Genomic DNA, 8,344 nt, shown 5'->3' on the forward strand with positions numbered 1-8,344 from the left:
GGAAGTGGCTTTAGCTTCTCAGTGCAGTACTTTAATCCACTGCGCCACCAGGGAGGGCCTCCCCAGTTCTTTATACATAAATTAATCTATCTTTTAAAAAAGTATGAGTGTGCCCTTTGTCTGCTCCTGGGACAGGGATGTTATGGTCCGAACTTGCACCATCACACTGACTGCAAACGGAGGCCACCATCTAGTAAGAGAGGTGAGAGAGAAAGAGATTCCTCCCAAAGTCTCAGTTAGGCTAAGCCACCATCGCAACGTCAGGCCAGCAGTCTTCAGATGTCCATAAAGACAGAAATAAACTTGCTTCGGGAAGGTTTTTCCATCTGCAGATAAAGCAAGTCCTATCCGACGTTAGTATCAATTCACACAAGAAGTAGTCGCAAAAGCAACACGAACTCAGAAGCCACAGACCGCCAGCTCATCCTATTCCTGTAGCATTTTCTTTATCAAACTTCTCAGTTTTGCCCTGAATTTGTGATTTTTTTCAATCTCTCTGCATGAGTATGTGCCTATAAAAAATGCTCGGGTGCTTTTTTTTCTTCGAAGAGAAATTCCGGTCAATAATCATGATATTAAGGTGTCAGGCGAAGAAGTCAGCAACCTCTACATATTTTGAAAAATTTCTTTCAACTACTGAAGGAATGATTTTAGTTTCTGAAACTGAAGGGTCTGGTCCCATTGTGTCCCTCTTCAATAGATCCCCCAGTCAGCCACGGATCTCAGCTATAGGAGATGAAAACTCAAGAGAGCCCTGGAACTGAAAGACGGGACTCATCGACTGAAGCGGACAGTGAAGGCAGAGGGCTAAATCTAATTATGAAAACGTTAGGCGATGAGTGAGGTCTCTGGTGGAGCACTACAGAAGAGCCGCAGTAAACAGCACATAGGAAAGGGAGCCCGTCAGGAGGAATGTGAAGAGTGAGAGTAAGACATGCTGAATTATACACATGCGTGCATGCACACACACACATATGCACATGTATACATAGAAATGATCAGTTCTCTTGTTAATCAGCTGGTAAACAGTATCAACTTCTTGTGATCTGGGATGTAAGATAGTTCAATGAATTGAAAGATGGGTATTCGGTTCTATTAACTAGAAGATCATGGAGGATGACAGATTCAAGAGCGGTTTAAGGTTACAAAATTGGTGGTGGGGGAAGGGTGATCTTAAAAACTTACAAAGAGGCCCTCCCTGGTGGCACAGCGCAGCGTGTTAAAGCACAGCACTGAGAAGCTAAAGCCACTTCAGCATGAGTTGCATGGATCCCCGCCTGCCCCAGAGGTGATCCACATGGCGCAGCAGACCTCTCCTGACCCGCCCGCTGCTCCCCTCAGCAGTATACTATGTTGATTTGCCTGTTCTGCTCCCCACTCTGTCTCTGGTGAAGCCTCTCACTGCCCCTGTATCTCTGACCTTTACCCCAGTTCTTTATGCACAAATAAATCTTCAAAAAAAAAAAAAACTTGCAAAGAAAGTTTGCACTATCAGGGAAGTTTTTTTTGTTTGTTTTTGTTTTTAAGATGTATTTATTTATGCATACAAGACCTGGGGTACAGGTAAAGGGTGGCCGAAAGCTTGGGGAGAAGCAGGCCAACCCAAGTGCCTCAGAGATTGACCTGCCTCTAGGGCCTAGGATTGGAATGGAAATTTGGAACATGGAAGAAAGACTTTCTTGTTCTTTCCCCACTGTTTCTATTTTCTATAATTATTTCTTTTTTGCAAAAGCTGGGTATTTTGAAAAGTTCTCTAATCATGTAAAGACAGTTTCTTCTTTTTATCTGCTTCTTCTCAGTGCCTTGGTTATCGCTTGCTAAATATATTTCACTATTATATTTACTTGGGGCTGAAACACTGACACCATTATGTGACTTTGTCACATCCAACTCCAAACTGCACACTGCAAAGATAAATCACTGTAATTATTTATTCTCTTGGAAAGGAGCAGGAGGTGTAAAAGCCAAACTAATATGCACCTTTAGCCCACCCAAATGACACGTGGGAATCTAATTGTTCTGAACACTGAATTTTGGCTTTGAACTTCCAGATCCTCTTATAGTATGATGTAATTGAGGCGTGTGGAATCAGTTGAGAAAGTGTACTTATTTTCCAAAAACTACAAATCATAACTTCATATTTCTAAGGACTTATATTGAATCCTAGGATGTCGGTACTCACATTGGTTAGCTCATCAACAAACACAAAAATACGCCAAACCCTGGAATTCAAGAGTGAATTAGAATTCAAGAGTGAATTTTCAAAACTAGGGCTTGGGAAGTTTCTACTCAGAGGCTTTGGTTTATTTTTAGAAGGTGAGTTCTTTCTTTTTATTAGCAACTTTCTTAGGTAACTTCAAATGCAATCACATCACAAATTCGAATCCCCCTTCCTTCATAGTGGCAGAAAAAGAAGTTTACTTAAAGTTATTTCCTATTTCAGCCTGAGGTAGAGAAGAGTTTTCTGAAGAAAGAAACTGTTTCTGGGGAATGAACAAAAATGTCTCACATAAATACCTACAATTGGCAAAAGCGTAATACACATAAAGATGATCATTCTTTTCATCTAGGAAAAGTACCTGTGACTGGGGTTTCGTGTCAAACACAATCTTTCCCCCAACATGTTTACCAAATTCAGCTAAAATTTTTTTCTGCTGCAAAACTGTCTTGGTTCACTGTTGGAGAATATCTCCCAGACTTTGGTAAAAATCTTGTTTAGTAGGAAGTAGTTTATACTTTCTTCTTCCTACGCCTTCCTTTTTAAACACTTTCAGAATGGAATCTCCTAATTATATGCTACACAAGTATATCTTGGTGGAAAATACCCAGGGCAACTCACTGTCAGTTTTTTTTTTTTTTTTTAGGTGGTAGAAGCTACTTAAGCAGAAGCCAAGAAAATAATTTGCATAATTCTAATTCCTTGAAGGCCAGATTCCCAAAAGGTAATTTGTACAACCATTTACTATATTAAATGTATTCAAATTTGCAAAAGTCATGATTGTCCTTTAAGAGACATTCAGTTTCTCAAAATTTCAAGCCTGTCATATGGGGATCTTCTAGTTCAGACTTTTTTCTTACTATACAGGGTTGTTTAGCTGAATTCTGATTATTTTGGATAGTTTTAAGTTTGAAGTTAACATTGGAAACTGATAAAGATAAGAAAATATTCCTGCAAATCTAATCAATGTGTTAGTGAACTTATAAATCTGCTAAGTTGGTCATGTTTTAGATGTGTTGATGTGTGGCTGTTATAGGGCACCTCAATTCAGAGAGAGGCACCCCTGAAGTCCCCAAAACCTGCCTGCTCTAAGTGGGTTCTGCCGTCCGCCGCAACAAGACAAAACATATAAAGCTTTAATGAAAATTGACTTTAATACAGTGAATATACAATATGGGACACAAAGAATGTAACTTCTAAATCAAACACCTGAAGTTACCCATCCCCTCGTGGGCAAAAGTCCACCCAAAAGGGATTGGCCCAAAGCAAGGCCTGAAAGCCTGCCACAAGACTAAAGCACCTTCTGGCCGGGACCCATGGAAAAGGGTCAGAAATGGCCAGACAAATCTGAGAGGAAAAGAGCAAAATCAAAATCAATATAAACACTGCCATGGTCACCTCCCTACAGGTATCTCACCCACATCTGCCTTAACCAGTCCAGGGTCAGGAAACAAGCCCGGTTTCTTCGTCACATGTTTGCTGCTCCATGTGGCTTCCTTAGGTCTCCTTCTCCATCTGTCTCTGCCTTCCTTCTCTCTTCTCTCTCCTTTTTCTCTGCTCAGTTCCACCCTCCTTCTGGGTGGGGCAGGGAACCTGGAACTTCCCTTCTCCTAGGAACCACCCAGTTACATGGCCAGTATGGCCACGGTCAGAGTTATGGTGCTTTGTAAATCTGGAAGCACCATTCACATAGGCTATGATATAAATGGGTCTTCTCAGAGTTGTGTGACCCAGAGATCTCTTACACAACTGAAGTTCACAAATTCAGAGCTCTGCCTGGCTGTACTAAATGATTCATGAATTGGGCAACAGCTACTCTTCTTGGGGAAAGGAGCTGCAGTGCTTTGCACGAGATGGTTTTTATAGTCAGAAGGAAGGTGGGACAAGGTTACTAGCAAAAGGAAACAAAGTTTATTTCAGGTAAAGCTTTCCCTCAGGGAAAAGGTGTATCTCTTCCCGGTCTTGGTCTTGTTCTTCTACAGATTACCTCATTTGTGCCTGTCAGAGGACTCCAGATTGTAAAATGTCTAGCCCAGTGCCACCTTGAGAGCTCTGTTAACCAAAGTGGCCGTTCCAATTTAATTTGGGGGAGCATATATTTCCTAGAAGTTCCAACAAGAGAGATAAACCAGGACTAGCAGCACAGTTTGTAGGGTCTGGAAGAATGTTCTGGAAGGGATGCAAAAATCCTGATATCCAGGAAGCACCCCAAACCAACTAAATAAGAATTTCTTGGTAGAATTCAGGCAAAGACCTATTTTTAGTTGCAGTGGGGATCTATTGTATAAGAAATTGAACTTGTCTTTGTCCTTGGTTCCTGAAGGAGAGACTAAATTCTTGGAATTCCACTGTTGCTGGGAGAGCCTTTGTTGTTTGTGGTGTGTCCTTGGACCACACCTGAGTTTATGCTGAGTGCATAACTTGGAGTGAAGGCTGGTCTTGGCCAAAAGACCAGCTGTGCCATCAGAGAAGTGAGACACTGAGCTGCAGTGATATTAGCTCAACTTCTCGGTCTCCAGGAGGAGACTGGGTTCAGGCATATGACTGAAGACTCAGCCAGTCATGCCTGTATAAGCAAACTCGGGACACTGAGACTTGGGGGACTGTCCTGGTTTGTTCACACATGGATGTGATCTGGCCTAACTCCATGGGGAGAGGATGTAGAAACTCTGCATTTTGGACTTTTCCAGACCTCATCTTATGTGTCTTTTACTTTGGCTGATTTGTATCCTTCTGCAACAATACCGGAATTATAAGCCTAGTGCTTTTCTGAATGGAGTAAGTCATTCTAGCAAATTATTAAACCTGAAGTGGTAGTAGTGTCTCCTGTATGTGTAGCCAGTGGATCAGAAATGTGGGTGACCCGGCGACCCCCAGACTAGCAGCTTAGCAGCTAGTGCCTGAAGGGAAGCAGTCTTGTTGGAGATATCCTTTAAACAGGTAGAGTGGATGCTAACTGTGGGTGGTATCAGAATTGAGTTGCGCTATTGTAGCAACTGAGTTGTCAACTACTATTTTGGAAAAAGGTGGTTCAGAGCATTAAGTGATAACATTTAATCATCCATCCAGGTTAAGATAGGACTAGTATCAGGATGCAAGTAAGATGGGGTTGCACGGCCAGAGGGAAAAGCAGACAGAAGTGGATATGTTGGTACATGGCCACAAAATCCCATATGGCAATGAGACTACAAAATCAAAAGAAGGTCGGCTTCTCTAGTGGCACAAGTTAACATGCAGCTCTATGAAGCTATCTGCAGCTACTGTAGCATGGGTTTGATCCCTGGCCAGGGAGGAGACTCACATGGCGTAGCTGACATCTCCTATCTCACTTGCTGCTTCCCTGAGCAGTGTATTTCAGCACATCTGCCTGTTTTGCTTCCCACTCTGTCTTTCGTATATCCTCTCACTTCCCACCCTCTGACCTATACTCTAGTTCTTGTATGCATAAATAAATAAATCCTTTAAAATAATAATAATAATAAAAAGGTTTGTTACTATTTCCATAAAAAGGGGAGATTCCATGTTCCTGGCCCCCACCGGCCGAGCAGCCAAGAGACAGAGAAGATATAGAAGACTTGCAGAGCATATTTGCTTCTCAGTAGACTTGCACCAGGGATCTGGGGAACAGCCTGGGACACATGGAGTCGAGACAGGTAGAGACACTTTGAAGAGACGTGGGTGAGACCTATGAGGAGGCTGCCAATGGCCGCTTCAGCTCTCTTCTCTCCACACACACTAATCCTATAAACTGTCACACTGAGCCTGCTTTGTCTTCATGCAGCAGATGGCAGGATCCATTCAGAGAGTGCTGGTTTGGGTGCCCCAGGGAACCCCTCAGTCTAACACCAGGACAAAAGGTCAGCGGAGCAGAGTGCCTGTAAGTTGGAGACACTATCCTTCTGCTCAAACAGAGACGCTCTGCTGTCCTCAGCAGCAAGAACTTTGTATAGTTTCCTGCATCTCCACAAACTGGCTGCTGGGAGGAAGCTCCCTGTTTAACCAGGATGGTCTCGTGACCAGGGTGGAACTGAGCCCATTATGTCAGACTGCCATTGTCATAGCTGGTGCCGCATAACTCTGGACAAGAGTTAAAAATTTAAATTCCTCCCCTAAGTGACTTCTTCTTAATGCTGATCATACAATGATTTCAACAGATCCTGAATTTCTGAACATTGAAGGAAAAGGAGAAGTCTCCGTCAAGGTTGGGTTGTCCCTGAGAAGGGGAGCCGGCTGGCTGGCTTCCCCGCTGCTCACCAGGCGGCACTTCCTGATGAGTTTGCCACAGTCCAGCTTTCGTGGCTTTCCAGGGGTGTCATTTTCACTCTGCCAAGGCTCTGGGTTTGGTTTGATTTGGACTCACACTGAGTTAAGTTCAGAAATCAAAGGTGTAGAAACCAGAATATGTGTCAATTCAGTCAAGTCATAATATCTTGATTTGACTGGCGTTTTCTACATACATAAATTCTTGGGAATAACTTTTTTATGAAAATACAATGTGGTGAGCCCACAGTTAAAAACAAGGCAAGTGTGTTTTGCCACACTGTGCCTGCCTGCTGGCCTGTGGCTCCTGGACGGTGTCCACCTCCGTCCGTGCTGGGGGAGCGGCCACCTGCTTGCTGGCACTGCTTCCAGCCTCGTTGCTGGCTCTGGTTCTAAGCTGCATGGATTGTCTGCAACTGCTTCCATCCCCTTTTGCTTTCTTTGCTGATCAATGCTTTCTGCTGATGGATTCTTTTTTTCTTTCCTTAGCTGTGGTATTAATTTTAATCAAGTTACTGCCAAATCCTGAGACCGGAGGACCATTCTGTCATTGTGTCAAGGTGACTTTACATTAAGTCTTCTCTGGCTCATCGTGGGATGAGTCCATGTTTGTGTCTCATAGGATACTTTCTGAAATCATTTGTATTGTTTTTTTCCTGACTTAAAGCATGTGTCCCATTGGAAAATACAGAAAAATCTAAAAGGTAGCTAAAAATCCACCATTCCCTTAGAATATAATTATATTTCCTTTACTTGCAAAGTTTCTGTGTTCCTGTGGGTACTGTTCTTTCAGTGAAAATAAAGATCTATTGAGATGTAATTTACATATAAAATCCACCATTTTATGCATGCGGCTCAAGGATTGTTAGCAAATGGAGGGAGCAGTGCACCCATCATCACAGTCCAGTTTTAGAACATTGCCATCCGCTCACATCGATCCCTCAAGAGCCCATTTGCAGTCAACCCCCACTCCTGCACTAGCTCCAGCAACCACTGATCTACTTTCTGTCTCTATAGATTTGCCTCTGTGGACAGTTCACAGAAACGGAATCCCAGCATTTGATCTTTATTGCTGGTGTCTTTCACTTAGCATAATGTTTTTTGAGGTTCATCTATGTGGTAGCATGTAGTAGACATTTGTCCTTTTAATAAGTGGCCAAAGAGCTGAACTGACACTTTTTCACTTCTGTTGCATGGCTATACACATTTTATTGATGCTCTCACAACTTGATGAAAGTCTGGATGGTTTCCATTTGGGGGCTCTTATGAATAATGATGCTATGAACATTTATGTGCAGACATATATTTTCATCTTCTCTAAGGTAGAGAGCTAGAAGCGAAATTGCTGTACTGTATGACCAACTTATATTTGGCATTTAAGAGACCATCAGATTCTTTTTCTAAAGCGGCTGCACCATTTTAAGTTTCCACCAGCAATGCTTGAGGTTTCCAGTTTATTCACCCGATTGTCAGCACTTATATTGTCTGGCTTTTTGACTACAGCCCTTCTACTGGGGTGCAGTAGCACCTTACTGTGGTTTTTCAGTTGCATGTGGCAAATATCTTTTCCCTTTCTGTACTGGTCTTTTTTTTTTTTTTTTAATAATTATTTATTTATTCATACAGAACTGGGTTACAGGCCAGAGATGTGAAGGGTAAGAGGATTTACCAGAGACAGAGTGGGGAGCAGAATAAGCAGATCGATGAAGTACAATGCTGAGGGGAGCAGCGGGTGGGTCAGGAGAGGTCTGCCGCGCCATGTGGTCACCTCCGGGGCAGGCGGGGATCGAACTCATGTGGAAGTGGCTTAAGCTTCTTAGTGCTGTGCTTTAACCCACTGCGCCACCAGGGAGGGCCCTCTGTACT

This window comes from Condylura cristata, unplaced genomic scaffold (assembly GCF_000260355.1).
Source record: "Condylura cristata isolate star-nosed mole 26May11 unplaced genomic scaffold, ConCri1.0 scaffold00001, whole genome shotgun sequence".
Taxonomy (NCBI): Eukaryota; Metazoa; Chordata; class Mammalia; order Eulipotyphla; family Talpidae; genus Condylura; species Condylura cristata.